The following is an 18,917-nucleotide window of genomic DNA, read 5'->3' on the forward strand; positions in this document are numbered from 1 at the left end:
AGACCTCTCTAAAGTGCTGAAGTGCAAAGATGTCAGTCCTGAGACTAAGATGTGCCTGATACATGCCATGGTCTTCGCAATCACTTGCTATGCATTGGAGAGCTGGACATTGACTAGGGATGACAGAAGAAGAATTGATGCCTTTGAGCTGTGGGTTTGGCGAAGAGTATTGAATATACCATGGAATCCTAGGAAAACAAACAGGTTTGTCCTGGAGAGGGTGAAGAAGAGCCGCTCCTCAGAGGCAAAGATTTTGAAGTGTCGTCTGACACACTTTGGACATGATGCAAGGAGGGACCAGCCCTTGGAAAAGGACATCACGCTTGGGAGGGTGGAGGGACAGCGCAGGAGAGGAAGACCCTTGATGAGATGGGTTGGTTCAGTGACTGAGGTAATAGGGGTGGGTGTGTCGGAGATGGTGAGATTGGCACAGGACTGGGTAGAGTTTAGGGCTGTTGTCTATAGGGTCACCATGAGTTGTAGGAGACTCAATGGCATATAGCAACAAACAACAACGATTTTTTATTATTAATTTTAATGAAAATTTACAGCGACTTTGGATTTCCATTCATTCTTTATTGCACCTTTCTCCCTGCCCACCCCTCACTCCCCCCACCCCGAGTACACTCTTCTCTTTGAAAAGTAAAAGGAAATTTATTTAATTGTTTAACAATCCCTCCCCCTAGGTCCACTCCACTATGCAGCCTTCACTCTGGACTCCTATCACGACAAAAATTCCTAATCACTTATCCCTTTTAAACAGTTTTCTCCCTCATCTGTTTCAATGCAGTATACATTATTTATCCCATCTTTCTGTGTCTCCCCCCAACCCTGAGGTCAGTCCTGTTTTACAACAGTGGCACTATGCAGTATTCGTCCCTGTGTGACTGAGATATTTCACTCAGCATAATGTCCTTCAGGGTCACCCATTTTGGATACTATTGCATGAGTTCCTTGTTTTTCAATGCAGCGTAGAATTCCAGTGTGTGAGTATACCACAGCTTCTCTATCCATTCGTTTGTTGATGGGCACTTAGGTTGTTTCCAACTCCTTGCTATTGTGAACAAAGCCGTGATAAACACGGGTATGCATATATCTGCTTGGGTGGTGGTTAAGGTCTCTTTGGGGTATATTCCCAGTAGAGGGACTGCTGGGTCAAATGGTATCTCTATTCGCAACTCTTTGAGAAAGCACCACACCACTTTCCAGTGGTTGCACCATTTTACACTCCCACCAACAGTGAATAAGGGTTCCAATTTCTCCACAACCTCGCCAGCATTTGTTGCTTGCTGTTCCATTAAATTTTGCTGTTCTGACTGGGGTGAAATGATATCTCATAGTTGTTTTGATTTGCATCTCTCTTAGAGCTAGGGATTTTGGACATTTCTTCATGTGCTTGTTAGCTATCTGAATGTCTTCTTTGGTGAAGTGTCTGTTCATATCCTGTGCCCATTTTTCAATTTGATTATTTATCTTTATCTTGTGTGGTGCTCAAGTATTTTATAAATTCCAGACATAAGTCCCTTATCTGACATGTCATTAGCAAATTCTGTGGCTTCCCTTTTTGAAGTTTTTGGATGTGCATAGGGATTTCATTCCTAGAAGGTCCCATTCATCTGTTTTAACTTCTCCTGGTTGTAGATTAGAATTTTATTAGTGGAATTATTTTCTCAAAAACATGATGGCAAAGGGAGTTCTGGTTGCCTAGTGGCAAGAAGCTGTGCTGCAATCCTCAAGGCACGGTGTTTGAATCCACCAGCTTCTCTGCCGGAGAAGGAGGGGTAATGTCCTCCTGTGTCAGTCAGATCTGATTCGATGGCACACAACAACAACAAAAACAACCAATCAAATAACAATTCATGATGGGACTGTTAAGGCCAAGTTGAGACACACAGATCAAAACTTTCTTAACCTCATGCTCAGCAAAGTCATGAAAGAGAAATAGACCTGAGCTTGGTGGAGGACTGGGGAGCAGACTGTGGATGTCCTAGAAATGATGTGGGTCAATAAACTAATGTAAGGGAATGTTCTGTCAGCTCCAATCAGCGCCTCCTTGGGGCCTTGATAGACCAAGTAGATAGGCTGAATTTCCCCTGTAACTTGTGAGCTTGCATTAATTGAATAGAATGGATGTTATTACTCTCAGTTATCATAAATCAACAAAGAGGAAGTAGAACAAAATGGTCATGGAGAAAAGAGGAGAGAGGAGGAGAGAAAAGGAAAGAAAATGAGTAAAGGGAGGAAGATGAAGGGTCAAATAATGACTCTTCCACACTATGCATCATTAAAATCACTGGTTTTGCAGTATATATTATTACAAAAGATGTGGGAGAGAACTGTTTAAAAGGGATATATGATGATTAGGTATTATTGTCACATCAGGAGTTCAGAGTGAAGGCTGTACAGTACAGTAGACTTGGGGGTAGGTATTGTACAGCAATGAAAGCCTTTCTTTTACTTATCAAGGAGAAAACTGAATTGGGGGAGAAAGTACAACAATGAATGACTGGAAACCCTCAGTCTCTGTAAACTTTCATTAAAATTCATTTTTTAAAAAAATCACTGGTTTTTAATATTAATTGGTAACTTGTTTCTATTTGTTTTCTACTAAAATATATTTCTTCTGAAGTCCTAGAGCTAAAATACGAGGTCAAATGGCAAGGCTTACAAGCCAAGATAAGGACCTCCTGAAACTGACTAAATCTGTAATATTGAGATAGATAACCTCTGAGTTTATTTCCTCAAATGGGGGGAGGAGACGTCATAATAAAACCACCTTTGTTGGAATTGTTATTAGAGAAGTTGCTATGTATCATGCTTAGTTTACTGCTGATACAGAAAAGAGCGTAACTGCTAAACATGTTCCTAAAATATCTGTATTAAAAGATACACCTGCACTTTCAAGTAGTATTTTAAAGAATATGTCCTGAAGTAATAATTGTATGTAAGAAATATTAATAATAAAATTTAAATCTAGCAACTCAAAGTTACCTTGATGGAAATTCAATAAAAACCTCTTAAAACCAAATAATAACAATAATGATATTAATAACAACAATAAAATAGGCCTTCAAATCTATATATTTAAATGCTCTAAGGACAGTAAGAGAAAAATTTCTCAAGGATAGGTAATTTTTAGAGTATCACTATCAGAAGCTATGAAATTGAGAACATACTAAAATGCCACTTAGACTGTTCTTCAGCCTAAACTCAAGAGTAAGATTTTTAACAAACTATAGGGAAGAGACTTTAGCAGGGTGGGCTGAAAGATATGGCCCTAGGGCATCTAACATAGGGTCTGGATCATAAATATAAGTGAAATAAATGAATGAATAAAGAAATAGGAAGAAAAATTGCAGGTGACTATGAAAGGCTGATTAATGTGCTATACTGTGTCACATTAAACTGAGAAATGAGGCTGGATACCCATAAATGACCTCACTAAGTGGTACAATAAGATTTCTACAGTTTATAGTAAACTGATATTCTGGCTGACCTTGAATTATACTCATCGAGATCCTAGCTTAGAGCATGAGACACAGAAAGAAGAAAGGAGTGAAGGGGTAGTCTTTGGAATATAAGCACTGAACCCTTTGGGAAATGGGGACAGCAATGATGAGTAGAAAGTCCTTGGTGTAAAATTATGAGGAGAATTAGCTAAGGTTTGAATGAGAAATCATCCAATTTCCAATGCAAAACATACATATTCATCAAAATAGTTTTTCACATTTATTTTCCTTGTATGGTGATAGAAGATTCTTACAGACCTCAGATAGATTAATCTTTCCAACAACCTTTTAACACAGGTATATTTCTAAATTCCACCTTACATATGAAGACACTGAGGTATGAACTTCTTAACTGTTAAACATTTAGTAAACTGTAGAATCAAGACTCAGATGGGACTGTTGATTCCATGGATTACATTTTTAACATATTTTTAAAATATTGTCATATTTTAAAAATATTGTCACCATGCTTGTATTGATTCTATGAAAACACATTTCCTGAGTATATTACATCCGCTTAACTACACTTTGTTCCATTGAAAGTACAAATAGAATGCACTGGTCTCACTTCTGAAGAAACATGTCATCTGGTTGTCAATTTGATACCAAGAAGACTAAAGCAAAATGAGCTGGTGACGGATTCAAGTCCATCAAGCAATTTCTGCAAAGAAAGGACCGAGGATCTACTGTAAAATCAACTATTTAAATCCACATGGAACACTGTTCTGCTTAAACATGCACCAAGTTGACATGATTCAAAAGTCAATTTAATGGTTAACTGTTTAGGAAAAGGACAAGCTCTGCAACTGGGCTCCCTCGCTATGCACCTCTTTTCTGCCAATCCCGAACTAGATTTCTTAGCTTATTTAATTCTAAATGCCTTAATTTTTTTTTGTTAAAATATTGGCAATGATGCTAATACCACCAATGGCGGTGATAGTGGTGGTGCTGTTCTCATTATTTGTCAAACTCGAACTGACTCATTGCTGACCCCAGAGTGGGCTTTCAGAGGCAATAAATCACTGGAAAGAAACTATCCTGTGACATAGTGGATGGAGTCATATTTTGTTCCTTTGTGTTTGAAGCACTATTCATTACAATTAAGCCACATCAGGTGTTGTGTTCCATAGAGGTTGAACCAACTTCTAGATGAACATCAAGCAGCTGTTAAGTGACAAGTACATCACACAGGAGGAGAATGTACAACCTTCTCCCACAGAGCAGCTGATTTATTAGAACTACATTGATTTGACTAGCAATGCAACTCCTTATCAGCAAGCCACCCAAACTCGTAATGCTAATGCCATTAATGGCTATAACTCAAAGCAACCCTAAAACAAAGGATCTGAACATGACCTATCCTGTGCTAACATCATCATCTCTGCTATATATGAGCCCACTTTGACCTTTACGGTGTCAATCCAACTCATTGAGGGCATGATGTCCTTTCTAATGACTGGATCCTCCTAGCAACATATCCAAAATATGTGAGACAATATTAATTGTTAATATTGATTGTTGTTCTTAGGTGCCATCGAGTTGAGCATGACTCCTACCAACTCTATGAACAGCAGATATGAACCCTGTTGTAGTTTGTACCAGCCTCATCATCTGTGACATACTTAAGCCCACTGCTGTTGTCACTGTGTCAAGCAATCTCATTGAGGGTCATCCTCTCTTACCCTGACCCTCCACCTTTCCAAGCATGATGTCCCTTTCCAAGGAGTATCCTCTCCTAAAAACATGCCAAAAGTATAAGAAATGAAGCTTCACCGTCCTTGCATCTAAGAAGCACTGTGGATGCATTCTTCCCCAAGACATATCAATTTTTTTGGCACTCCATATGATATTCAGTACTATTCTCCAACACCAACAGTAGTACCTATATCTTAGGATTATTATGAAGATTAATTTAGTTCACATATGCAACACACATAGACTAGAAACTAAGAGTAAGAAAATGATGAATGTAACCTTTTACTAATATCACTGTTACTCTTTCTGGGTTAGTATCAAGTCAATGTTATTGCTGTTACTCTTTCCAGGTAATATCGGAGCCAAATCAAAATTAGAAAAGAAGTTTCACATGTTCCCAGTATTGTAAATACTTATCTTTACCTTAAGTGTTCATCATATTCTCACTAATATCCACCAACAGCTGTTGGTGAATTCTCTATCCCCAATCTAGCCTGGAGATAAGTATTGCCCAGGTCTGACTGCAACCTCTATAGAAGTCCTGAGCCAGAAATATCCACCTAAGCTTCTCCAAAGTTCCCAACTCTCACTAATGTGTGAGATAACAATGTTTGATTTAAGCTGTTACATTTAGGGGTACTCTGTTATACAGCAGTGGGAAATTTGTATGTGAAAGGAGATGTGACATGAGGGTGGCCAAGTCTGACTTTAACCTGCTTCATAAAGGGGAACTGTCCTTAACAATAATATCCATAGCACTATGCACATAGATACATAGTCAGACATGCCACTCCATACTCCTGCACCTTCTTCTACTAATTATTGAGTCCAATGTTTGTTGCAAGACTCACAGAGTTTACTCACTAGTTTATTAGAGAAATAGATTGCAGAGTGCAGGAAGAAAAGTATAGCTTGCAATGCAAGTCCAGGTTTAGTCCAGCAGTCCCCAAACCAGATTAACAAGGCAAAATTCATTAGTAAAAGTCCAGGTTCAGTTCAATAGCACAAATGCAAAAAGCCTCTGTTTTCCTCAATTATCCAGCAAACTTCATCTCAGAGCAATTATAAGTCAGCTTTGCCTTCAATCACCCAGGAAGCAAAACCTTTAACTGTGGCCATTATCTCCAGGGATCCTCTGGTTGCACCATGTCAGTCTCTTCACAATCACTCCACTACTGTCATCACCATCACCTTTTCTCACAGCATGGAAAGTGCTCTCTTATTTTGGTTTCACAACTGCTCAGAATTTGCAGTGAAGGAAGCGGTTATCAGTCCCCCTCCCATGAGGGCTAACACAATAGTTAGAAAAACCAGTTGTCGAGGGTGCTGACACTCCACTAGCATATCTTCCAAATATACAATAACTTCAATCTTGAATTTCAGAAAACTAAAAGGAGGACGAAAGAAAGATTAACATAAAAGAAAATCACAGAAAGGAAGAGGAAAATTTGGTTACAATGTGGGTATTGTAATCACTGCCAGAAAATAAAACACATGTAAGTAGATAAATAGAGAACTGATTGAGCTAGACAAAGTGCCCGTAAGATCAACACCTGTGAGAGAGTAAACACATACTTAGGCAGAAGACTTGACAAAGGTTTCTTCAGTCTCACAGAGCTCTGGAGTTGGTCCTTCAGTGTAATTCTGCCTTAGGCAAGGAAGCCAGGCTTTATATCCCAAAATGTGCTAATCCTTAGAGGTGAACTGTACCAGGGAGTGGGACCTTCAAAGAGGCAATTTTCTTTAGTTGAGAGCAATTCAGAAATTCCCATAGAGAAATTCAACAGTCATCAGCTACCTTGGAGAAGGTAAGAGAGAGAATGTTTGTGTACTGAGGATAGAATGTGAGCAGCACCCTACAGGAATTTTGCATATAAAATCCTCTTCCCATATATACATGTGAGGCTCCTATTGTTAATTCCTTTAGGACTTTATCACATGTTTCTCCCAAGTCCTTTGTCATCCACCTCAATCAAAACTGCATCACTTCCTCAGGCTGAACATTCCTATCACCGTCTATATTTTATTCTTGCCCATGACTTATCAGTTACCCTTTAAAGCTTGATTAATTACTGTTATTGATTTATAGCCTCTCTGTCTTTATTAGGGAGCTCTGGTGGAGGCCTAGTAGTTAAAAAGTGTTACTGCCACCCCAAAAGCTCATGGTTTTAATCCATAAACTGCTCCATGGGAAAAAGATGGACTTTCTCATCTCTTATGCTTTACTGCTTCTGAAAAGCACTGGAGAGTAAGTTATGAGTCTATTCCAACTGCAGGACACATAACAACAACAGCAGCAACAACTACTATTATCTATACTTGACTGCAATCTCTGAGGGTAAGAAAATCTTCCCTTTCTTAGTCATTGCTTTGTCCACAGCACTTAGAACAGCATCTATCCTCTAAAAGAATAGATGAGAAAACAGATTATAAAAAACAATTCTTTTCCCTAGAGTCCTATAACTAGTATGATTAATCCATATAGTCTATGTATAAACTCTAGACTGTGCTGCAATCCCAAAGGCATGTGGTTCGAATCCACCCGCTGTTCCAGGAGTGAGTAAGGGTAATTTCTTCCTGTGTGATGAGCTGCCTCTGAAAACCCACTGGAGAACCAGCTATGGATCAGTTCTGACTCGGTGATACACAACAACTTTAAAATTTACTTGAACAATCAGGGTATTCTCCGAACTAACAATGTCCACTGCTCTTGAATCAATCCTGACTCATAGTGACCTTCCATTGGATTTCTGAGGCTGTAAATCTTTATAGAAGGAGACTTACTGCCCACCTTTGTCCTGTAGAGTTGGTGGTAGATTTGAACTGCTGACCTTTTGGTTAACAGTGAAACATGTAACCTGCTATACCACCATATCTTCTACTATAATGTTGTTGTTGCCGTTATTCTTATGTGCTATTGAGTCTTGAAAACAAAATTAAATATGAGTTAATGATAAAAAAAGACATTGTGAGAGGAAACAAGTATGATTATCAATTAGTGGCCATATTTTGAACTTCAATACATCACTTAATCTATGATATTCACAGAACATTATCTGTTCAACAAAGGTGTTAAGAATTTTCTATATACCACATATTAACCCTGACCCCTTACCAAAATCATAATTATTCAGAAGGACTTTCCCAAATCTAGATCTCTTTGAGATGTCTCTGGGCCTTTAGTCAGAATTCAACTCTTCCCTCTGTCCAGTCAGCCTGACTTCATCACTTCACAGGTGTTGGCCTTTTAGGACATTTTCTAAATAAATTCCATGCAGCCAAAGCTCTTAAGAGTATTTTTATTGGAGTTCCAAATCTAAGACATTCTGAGAAAAAATATTGGAACAAGGTTGACATAGAGATCATATCCTAGACTTTTGAGTCTTTACTTTTAGACAATAAAAATATGTTCATAGAAAAAAATGGCACTGTTCTGAAATTATACTTCATTTTGAAACTTACTATCTGATGGAGGAAAAAGTATGTTTTAATACTCATGTTCTAGTATCTGACACACACTTACTTTTTATTTATTGGCAAAGGTAGCTTCCATACACTAGGCCATGAGTATATCAGGACTGTGTGAAAATGGGATGATGACATCATTAAACAACTTCCAAATTATATTATTACACAACTTCCAAACCACTAAGGATCTTGGCCCAGACAAGTCTACATATAACCTTATCCAACAAAACTAGCATGATTATGTCCTCATACCTAGGTATTTGCTATGCCAGATAGTAATCTTTAATATGAAAAATAGTTGGATAGTAAATTTTTTAAAGAAATAATTCATGTTTGGTAAGGAGTAAGTAAATAAGTGAGGAGAAGATATAATGAAGAGAACTAGAATATTGGCAAAAGTGAAAAAATAAGCCACATTGAATATTTTAATAAAAAATACTAATGTAACATCATTTCAAACACACAAACAAGAAACTGCTAATGGCTTTTATGGTCAGTGTAGCCTTTACACAGAGGCTTCCCTCAAAATAGAAGAGAAACTAACAAAATTTAACATAGTCTGAAATTATTCATTACATTCTAAATATGTATTTTAACCTTTGGGTTTCAGAAATGCTGTGCTAGCAATATTATAGTTTATCCATTCAATCTGAATGAACCAGAAAGCAGGGCATGTAAATGTACTAGGTTGAACTATGATCCCCAAGAAACATGCTGACATCCTTTCCCCTCAGACTTGTGCAGGTAGCCTTATTTCAAGAAAAGAGAGAAGAAAAGTCTTGCACTTAATATATCATCATGTGAAAAACCTTGAGATGAGCTACCCTAGGGTAAATAGGTGGGTCCTAAGTCCAACGGTCCTTATAAAGTATAAAAGTCACAGAGTAACACATGAAGCCCATGTGACCACGTAAGACGAGGTTGGAGTGATATGGAATGATTCTGCTATAAAATAAGGAATGCCAGAAACTATTCTAGACTAACATCTTGATTTCAGATTTCTGTCAGAAATGTGAAAGAATGAATTTCAGCAGGAAAAGGTGCAGCCAGGTTGCTTCTTAGAGAGAAAGGTGATGAAACTCTTATCACACATACTTTGGATCTGTATTTCTAAGGGACATGTCTTTAGAAAAGGACATCATGCTTTGGAAATATGGAGGATCAGTGAAATAGAGGAAGGTGCTCAAGGAGATGATTGACACAGTGACTAGAGCAATGAGTTCAGGTGTAGCAGGGATACTGAGGGTGGAGCGGGGTAGAGCACGGTTCAGGTCTGCTGTTCATAGTGTGATTATGAATTGTGGTAGACTCGATAGCATCTAGTAGTAGAAACAACGACACTCCAGGGGTATACTATGTTTTAGGCACCCTTAGAAAGTCACCTTAGCTTACAATTCCTTTAGTAACAAAAATTAAAGTATAACAAGTCAGTGTTTTAAAGAACAGAAGTTTCTCTTCGTACAATTCTGGCCCTCTAGAAGGTCTCATTCATTTTCTAGTCATTGCCTTCAATCCTGGACATTTCTGAGATTGTAGATTTATCTGCCTTCATTTTCAAATAACACCTTCCTCCGATTTGTCTGTGAACCACGTACCTTTGCGCTGACAGCACAATACCTTACTACAAAGCCATCAGAGTTTTCTTTTTATAGGACACCATTTAGGAGGGATTTTAAAAAAATGAGTAAGAATTAACATAACAAGAAAAATCCTATTTCTTAATACTGTTATTTACAGGTACGGAGGTTTAAATTTCCAAATAATGTTTTGGAGACACAATTCACTGCACAATAATAATTAGTATAATAAGTTTTCTTGCGTGCATCCTGCTCTCTGCAAGCTCAGGGCCTTTACAGCAGTCATATGTCGGGGAAAAATCTCCACGTTTCTTTCTGTTTTGGTGTCTTCTCATACATGATTCAGTCAAGACTGTTTTGTTTTATTTTCTTTTACTTTGTGTTTCATTGCCTCTAACTTCAAAAATAATCTTGTTTTAGACAAGCCAGCTGCCAAGTCAATAAAATCACCTCTCACAAGCTAGTGATAGCTGCGATGGATTTACAAGAAACAGCAAGAAGGGTCTAAATCATGAGCATGAATACTTCAGCTCATGGCACGCCCACCTGAGATGAACCAGAGGGAACTCCGAGGCTGTGGCGGGTGGGAGAGGCAAGCCCAGAATAGCAAGAAGGCAATTTCAGTGAGGCACTGAAAATAGCATTCTTAATTTTTGGAGTGGAAATGCAATTATTCCAAAGTTTGCCTTCTCAACTATTAGTAGTAATACTGATTTCTCCTCCATTTTTGTATTCTATGTGGGCTCAATGACAATTTTCACACTCAAAGTTCTAATTCTCTACAGTTTTTTTTTTAAAAGGACTGACATTTTTATAATATTAAGTCTTCTAAGTAGATGGCTGCAAGTGTCCATGTATTCAATAATGGTTCTTAGGTTTTTCTCTTTTTTTGGCTAAATATTTTTTTTAATTATGATTTTTAATGAAAGTTTACAGAGACAGTATATCATTTAAGTATTATCACTATATATTGTAAATTTTTGTTGCAATTATACATTGAATGTTTTTTTAAAAAAATAATTCCGTACAGTTTTATCGTCAAAGTTAATTTTCTTGTGTGGCTCTCTTTTCGGTATCTCTGTAAGCGTCCAGAGGACAGGGACCGTCTCATTTATTTTTTTATTTTTTCCTCATGCTCCTAATCTTTTATCAGAGAAGATTATAGGGAAGATTATTAAGAAATAATTACTAACTGAGTTATTTTTGTTTGTCTTTGTATAGTCTCCACTCTCTTACATCTCCTATGACTAATAAAACACCAGATCGGTGCAGGTTTTAAAAATACACAGACATTATGCTCCAATATGTGTTTCTGCATAACCTCCCCAAAGTCACAAACAACAGAAATATGACCTGAATAATTTCTGACAATAACTATTATCATATTTTAAAATTCTAAGAATATACTAGGTGATAATTCACACAAAGAACTAGAAAGAGGAAAGTGTCTTCAGTACCACCTATCATATAGTAATGGCATGAATAACTTTAGAACTAAAAAGTTCCTGACAAATACTCAAATCCTAAATATTACCTAAAGTGCTATATGTGAAAAGCCAATAAAAATTCTAAGTCTTAAAAGTTTCACATTCTCAAAATGTAATGATGAGCAAGCAAAACCTACAAGCATAAAGGACCCATATTAATAGGGTGGTTTTGTTTGTTTGTTTTATTTTTGAGGTATGAAGCTGCTAGCCAAAAGGTCAGTATTATTCACCCAACACGGGATCCACAGGAGATAAATAAGATTCTCTTCTCTCATAAAAGTTTACTATTTCAGAAACCGCACAGAGGGTCACCACAAGTCAGAATTCCTTTCTTTTTGATGACAACTGTTTTTGTTCTATTTTTTTTTAAATTTTGCTTTTATTATTATTCAAAGAGAAGGCCCTTTAGTGGTACAGTAGTTAAACACTTTGACTTAGCTTATAAACACAGAGTTAGTATTTTCAACAACCAGCTACTCCACAGGAAAAAAAAAACACACATGTGGCAGAAGACGTGGCAATCCTCCTCCATAAAGACATGCAGCCTTGGAAGCGCTATGGAGCTATTCTGCTCTATCGTTGATATGAGTTAGGATGGGGTTTTTTAAATAGATGAGCACTGAAATTTGCCTTAACTCTAGACACAGGTTACTAATAAAATGCATCCAATGTTACTTTATATATAAAGTACATCATTTTTTGTCGTTGTTGTTGTTAGTGCCCTTAAGTCAGTTCAGATGCATAGTGGCCCTGTCTACAACAGATTAAAAACATTGTTTGGTTGTGCACTTTGCATTGCTCCTGTGCTAGAATCATTGTTGCTGTTAATTTGTCAACCTAATATTTCTCTTTCTACTTTACCAAGGATGATGCTTTAACAAGGGACTAGCCTCTCATGATTTCCTACCTAAATTTTGTGAAATGAAGTTTTGCCGTTCTTACTTTAAGGAGCATTCTAGTTGTGATTCCTCAGTCTGGCCTGTTGGGGTTTTTGTTGTTGTTCCCCTCCCCCTCTTTTGTCAATCTATGGGATGTTTCATACTCTTTGTCAGAATCACAATTCAGAAGCAGTACATCTTCTTTGGTCCTTCTTGTTGATTGTCCATCTTTCACATCCATGTAAGGTGAAGAGTACTTTGCTCCTCAACCTGACATCTTTAAGCAGTTTAAAGAGATCCTTTGCAGCAGATTAGCATACTGAAATGTTTCAACTTCTATTTTCACGTGAGTTAATTATGGAGGCGAACAAAATGGAATCCAGGACAACTTCAATTTTTCTTTTTATCATGGCAATTATATAAATCCATTTATGAGGGTTTTTATTTTCTTCATGTTGATGTGGGATCCATGTTGAAAAGCTCAGTCTTCAATCTTTACCAATAAGTGCTTTAAGTCATCTTCATTCCAGCAAGAAATAGTGTGTCATTTGAATATTATCTGCTGTTACTCAGTCCATTGGCCTGATGCCTCTCCTTCATATAGTCCAGCTTTTAGATTACTTAACAAACTTTACAGACTGCGTATAGTGAAAGTATACATCCCTTTCTTGATACACTTCTTTCTTGATTTTAAATCATGCTACATCCATTTGTTTTGTTTGAATGGATATTTCTTGGACTATATGTTGACTCCACACGAACAAAATTATGTTTTTTGGCATTCCTTTTTCTCTGCAAAATCCATAATTTATTATGACTTATATAATTAAATGGGTTTTGCATAGTCAATACAACAGAGGTTAACTTCTTTCTGGTATTCTCTTTGAGCCAAAATCGATCTGAATTTTTAGGTCAAACTTGATCAATTTGATATTTTAATGCATGTTACAAAACTAACATTAAGTATTAGTGACAAGAAGAAAATTTACTTATTGGGGGAAATACAAGAAAAATTCATTACACAAATGAGTTAGAACAGAGAGGTATAAAAAATGGGCATTTATCTACTTAACAAGCATTGTTGTTGTTGTGATGTGCTGTTGAGTCGCCTGCTACTCATGGTGACCCTAGGTACCCTAAACCCTGCTCTATCTCTTGCCAATATTATTGTCTCCAACAAACCTATCCTCATCCCAGTCACTGAATCAATCCATCTCATTGAGGGTCTTACTCTCTTGCACTATCCCTCCACCCTCCTAAGCATGATGTCCATCACCAAGGACTGGTCCCGCCTTGCAACATGACCAAAGTATGTCAGATGAAGCTTCAGAATCCTTGTCTCCAAGGAGCAGCCTGGTCTCACCTACTCTAGGACGAACTTATTTGTTCTCCTAGCAGTCCATGGTATATTCAATACTCTTCTCCAGCATCACAGCTAAAACACATCATTTATCTTTCTATCATCTCTTGTCATTGTCCAGCTCTCTGATGCATAGGAAGTAAGTGTAAGATTATGACCTGGATCAGTCACACCTTAGTCTCTGGACTGACATCGTTGCTCTTCAGTACTTCTGACAGCAGACTTTCCCAATGCAATTCATCTCTCTATTTTCTGGTTGCTGTTACCAAAAATGTTGATTGTGGAGCCTAGCAAACTAAAGCTATTAACAATCTCAATCTCTTCACCATCTACCATACTGCTGCCAAACAGACCAGTGGTGAGAATCTTTGTTTTCTTGATGTTGAGCATCAATCCATATTGAAGGGTGTAGTCCTTGACCTTCTGCAGCAAGCTCTTCAGGTCTTCCTCTGTTTCAGCAAGCAAGGTTGTGTCATTTTCATAACACAGATTGTTGATGAGTCTTCCTTCAAGCCTGATGGCACATTTCTCCTCACAGAGCCCAGCCTCCTGGATAATCTGTTCTGTATATAGACTGAAAAAATATGGAGATAGGACACATCCTTGGTGTAATTATCTTCACCAAAGTTTTATTCATATATCAATGTATTATTTTTATAATCTCCATATTCTGTTGGATCACTTTTCTTTGAAATGGGCATGAACATTAATCTCTTTAAGTCTATTGGATAGATAACTATCTTCAAATTTCTTTTCTTTCTCATATTTTAATTGGTTTGTATACATACAATCATGTATATACATTGTATTTCATGCATTTGACTCTTCCAATTTTTAACTATGCAGTGTTTCCTTGTTCTGTTCTGATGACTGCCTCCTGGTCCAAGTATAGGTTTTACATAAGCACAATCAAGTGTTTTGGGATTCCTATTCTTCTCAGCCACAGTTTGTTGTGATCCACACAGTCAAATACCTTTGCATAGTCAATGAAACACAGATAGACATTCCTCTGGTACTCTCTGCTTTCAGCCAAGATCCATCTGACATTAGGTATAATATAACTAGTACCATGACCCCTTTTAAACTTACCCTGCACTAAAAAAGAACAGTTCTCTGATGATGTGCTGTTCCAGTAATTTTTGGATAATCTTCAGCAGAATTTTGCTTACAGATGATATCAATGATATTGTTTGATAATTTCCACACTCTGTCAAGTCACCTTTCTTTGGAAAGGGAACAGATATAGATCTTTTCCCATCTGTTGGCCAGGTGGTTATCCTCCAGATTTTTTTGGCATAATTTGGTGAGCTCAAGCAGGCAGTGTCTGTTGAAATATGTCAGTTGGTATGCCATCAATTCTTGGGGCCTTGGTTTTGCCAGTTCTTTCAGAGCAGCTTGAACTTCTTCCTTCATCACCATAGGCTCTTGCTCATGCATTGTTTCATTAAATTCTTCTGTGTCTGCCAGTTCCTTTTGTTACAGTAACCCTGCATACTTTTTCCATCTTCTTTTATTGCTTCCTGAATCATTCAATATTCTGCCCAAAGCATCCTTAAGTTTTGCAACTTGAGGCTTGAATTTGTTCTTTAGTTCCTTCAGCTTAAGAAATGCTGAGTAAGTTCGGCCCTTTTTTCTGACTCCAGCTTTTTGCACATTTTATTATTATACTTACCTTGTCTTCTTGTGCTGCCCTTTGAAATCTTCTGTTTAGCTCTTTAATATCTTTATTTATTCCCTTTGCTTTGTCTTCCTGGTGCTCTAGTGCACTATTCAGAGTTTCTTCTGACATCTATCTTGGCCTTTGCTTCCTTCTCTGTCTTTGTATTCTTCCTGTCTTTTACATTCTTCCTGGATGGTATTCTTGATATTCTCCCACAGCTCATCTGGTCTTTACTCATTAGTGTTCAAGGCCTCTAACCTGTTACTGAGATGGTTTTGAAACTCAGGTGGAATAGACTCAAGGTCAAATTTTGGTTCCCATAGATTTTATTGAGTTTTCTTTAGCTTCAGCTTGAACTTGCATATGAGAAGTTGGTGGTCTGTTCCACAACCAGCACTGGTCTAGTTTTCACAGCTGATAATTAGCTTCTCCAGTGATTCTTTCCAGAGATGTAATCGATATGATTCCTATGTATACCATCAGGTAAAATCCATGTATATAGCCTGTGTTTTTGTTTCTTCTAAAATATATTTCCAATGAGTAAGTCGTTGATTGTGCAAAATTCTATCATTCTATCACAAGCTTAATTTCTATTTCCAAGTCCATGTTTTCCAACTACTGATCTTTCTTCTCTGCTCCCAACTTTTGCATTCCAGTCACTCATTGTTATTAATGCATCTTGATTGCATGTTCAACCAACCTCTGACTACAAAAGTGATAGAAATATTCTATTCTCTCCTCTTTGGCTCTGATTGTTGGTGCATATATTTGAATAATGGTCACATTCACTGGACTTCCTTGTATGCATGTGCATATTATCCTGTTACGTACAACATCAAATTTCAAGACAGATCTAGAAATAACACGCATTACACTTATTTAAGTCATTGAATTCTTACAATCAGAATGCACACCTGATACGTTCTAAGTGGTTTCTATGTCTCTGGTGCTTGGAAGCCAACAGTGCATAAAATTGTTTGCTGCTCTCCTGTAGGTCTGGCTTGCGCAAGAATCTCTGGTTCCATAGGGTTTGTTGCAATTATCTGCTTCTTCTTTGCTGGTGATGAGATTGTCAAATTCTGCTGCTGAATCTGTTCAGCTTAATGGTGAAACCAGCTAATCCCCTTGTGGATAGACTAACATGCCTTAGTCATATATCCCCACCCATCCACCTGGCAAAGTCTAGTCAATGGGCAGGAAAGCCATTTTGAACAATAAACCCTTACTATCACAATGTATATGAAAATAAATAAATTTGTGAGTCCCAGTAAAAGTGTACTTATAAAAAAGAAGCAGGCTCTAATTTACAGATCTCTGGATAGTGGTTGGTACAATTAGGGAAAGTCAGTCTTCTCTCTCTCCTCCCTCCCTTCTTCTCTTTCATTCTCTCTGTCTGTCTGTCTATTTCGTTGCTATTGAGCCAGAGCTGACTCATCGTTGAAACTCCATTTCATTTCTGGGACTATCAATCACACAGAAGGAGATTAGTCATCTATTTCTCACATTAGCCACCGGTAGGTTTGAACCACTGGAAAGACATGATCTTTGGGTTAGTTTTGCAATGTTGTACACAATACATCCCCAGAGCTCCTCTAAGGTTTCTAGGAACATGTGAAGTGAAAGGGAACCATGGGCAAAGGAAGGCCCATGCAGAGTGAGGGCTCATGGTCCTAAATCAGTAAAAAAGTACGGGACTAGCATTAGGAACCATGAGCACTGGGAGACCAGGTTTAGGGAGGAATGAACAAAAAATTATAGAAGGCTCTTCTGCAGAGAGCTTGGTAGTGGATGGAAGCAAAGTTCATATTATCTTTCTACAGTTCTAAAGGTCAAACTGCATTTCTGTGACCAAAGCTAAATGATAACACGATGCAGTTCAAAAGCTGGTCATATCAAATTGCCATCTAATCATTTAATTAAAGCCCCATGCTGGCATCAGGCATCCTCAGGGCCCATTTTTCATTTGGGCACATTTCATTACACTTTTCAAAGCAAATTTGCTTTTTCAAAGGCGAAAAATGCAAATGACTAGGTTTGAAAGGAAATGCATAACAGTCTGCATAATGACAGGGATTTTCTTGGAAAGCAGTAATGCACAGACAGAGCTATCTTTAGGGGCTGAGGGTGGCTTATCAGCCCTATAGGAACTCAACACGCTATTTCATTACAGCACCAGGATGCAAACGGAAGTAAAATATCAAATACCAGAAGGCAGACACCCCTCTCTGCCTCCTTTTTCAGCATCACTGAAACCACATTCTGAAACAGGGTGCATCCTCTGGACCAGCAGGAACAAGGAAGACATTGATAAATGGAGGACATTTGTAGTGTAGCCAGGAAAATGATGCAAAGCTAGGAGGGATTGACCTGTTTAAAGAACAGAACAGGAGCACCTAAAGGCCAATTAATATCAAGCATTAATAGGCAAGTGCAAAAACACTTAGAAAAAAAATCTCAAGAGTCAGGAAACAAGCACTTAGAGGTAGTATAATGCATGTTGATGGTATTCACAATAAATGGATGAAAGTGACCTTAACAATATAAATTGGCATCTTCCCTCTCAGTTTGTGGAAACTCTCTGAAGCACTCCCTAATTACTTGTGTCTTTCACCTTGAAAGATGAAAACTCCAGCATAAATTGTTTGAATCTATAGGCTTCGAAGTCAAAAGCAATTAGTCCAAAGGGGAGAGAGTAGTGCAAAATGAACACCTGTTACTCTCCTCTTTACCATGAAAGGGGGGGAAAAAGCTTAACCTCAGGATATCTGCTACATCTTTCATCTCATGCAAGAACCACAAATAGCTAGGGCAGCAAAAAGCCTACTACTGAGACTAATTCTCAGCTAAGGTTCAACACTGTAGACTGGATTCAAGGCCAAAATACAAGAGCTTCTGATCAGGGATTTCACTGGTACTCGACTAGTTGGCTACTGGAGTGCAGAGGGTTAAGTCTGTTGGCGTAAACTAGTATCTTCATTGTTTTCCTTTCATAGAAACAACACTCATCTTCAGCCAGTCTTCCTGAAGAGCAAGACAGATCATACCAAACCCAAAATGTGGCCTTCAGTTCAGAGCATCACCTCATCTCAGAGACAGGAATTTCACCAGAGCACATCAGCAGACATGATATACCTGACAGTTTTCTCCATTCAATTTTAACATTACATTAAAATACTCATACTCATACAAAATATTTAGATAACAGAAATGGCAAAGGAGGTTGAGTTTTCAAGCCTGGAAATACAAAGGAAGAGGAACAGTTGTAAGCAGACACTGGTGATTG

Source organism: Elephantulus edwardii, unplaced genomic scaffold (assembly GCF_000299155.1).
Source record: "Elephantulus edwardii isolate Elephantulus edwardi_28Jun2011 unplaced genomic scaffold, EleEdw1.0 scaffold00149, whole genome shotgun sequence".
Taxonomy (NCBI): Eukaryota; Metazoa; Chordata; class Mammalia; order Macroscelidea; family Macroscelididae; genus Elephantulus; species Elephantulus edwardii.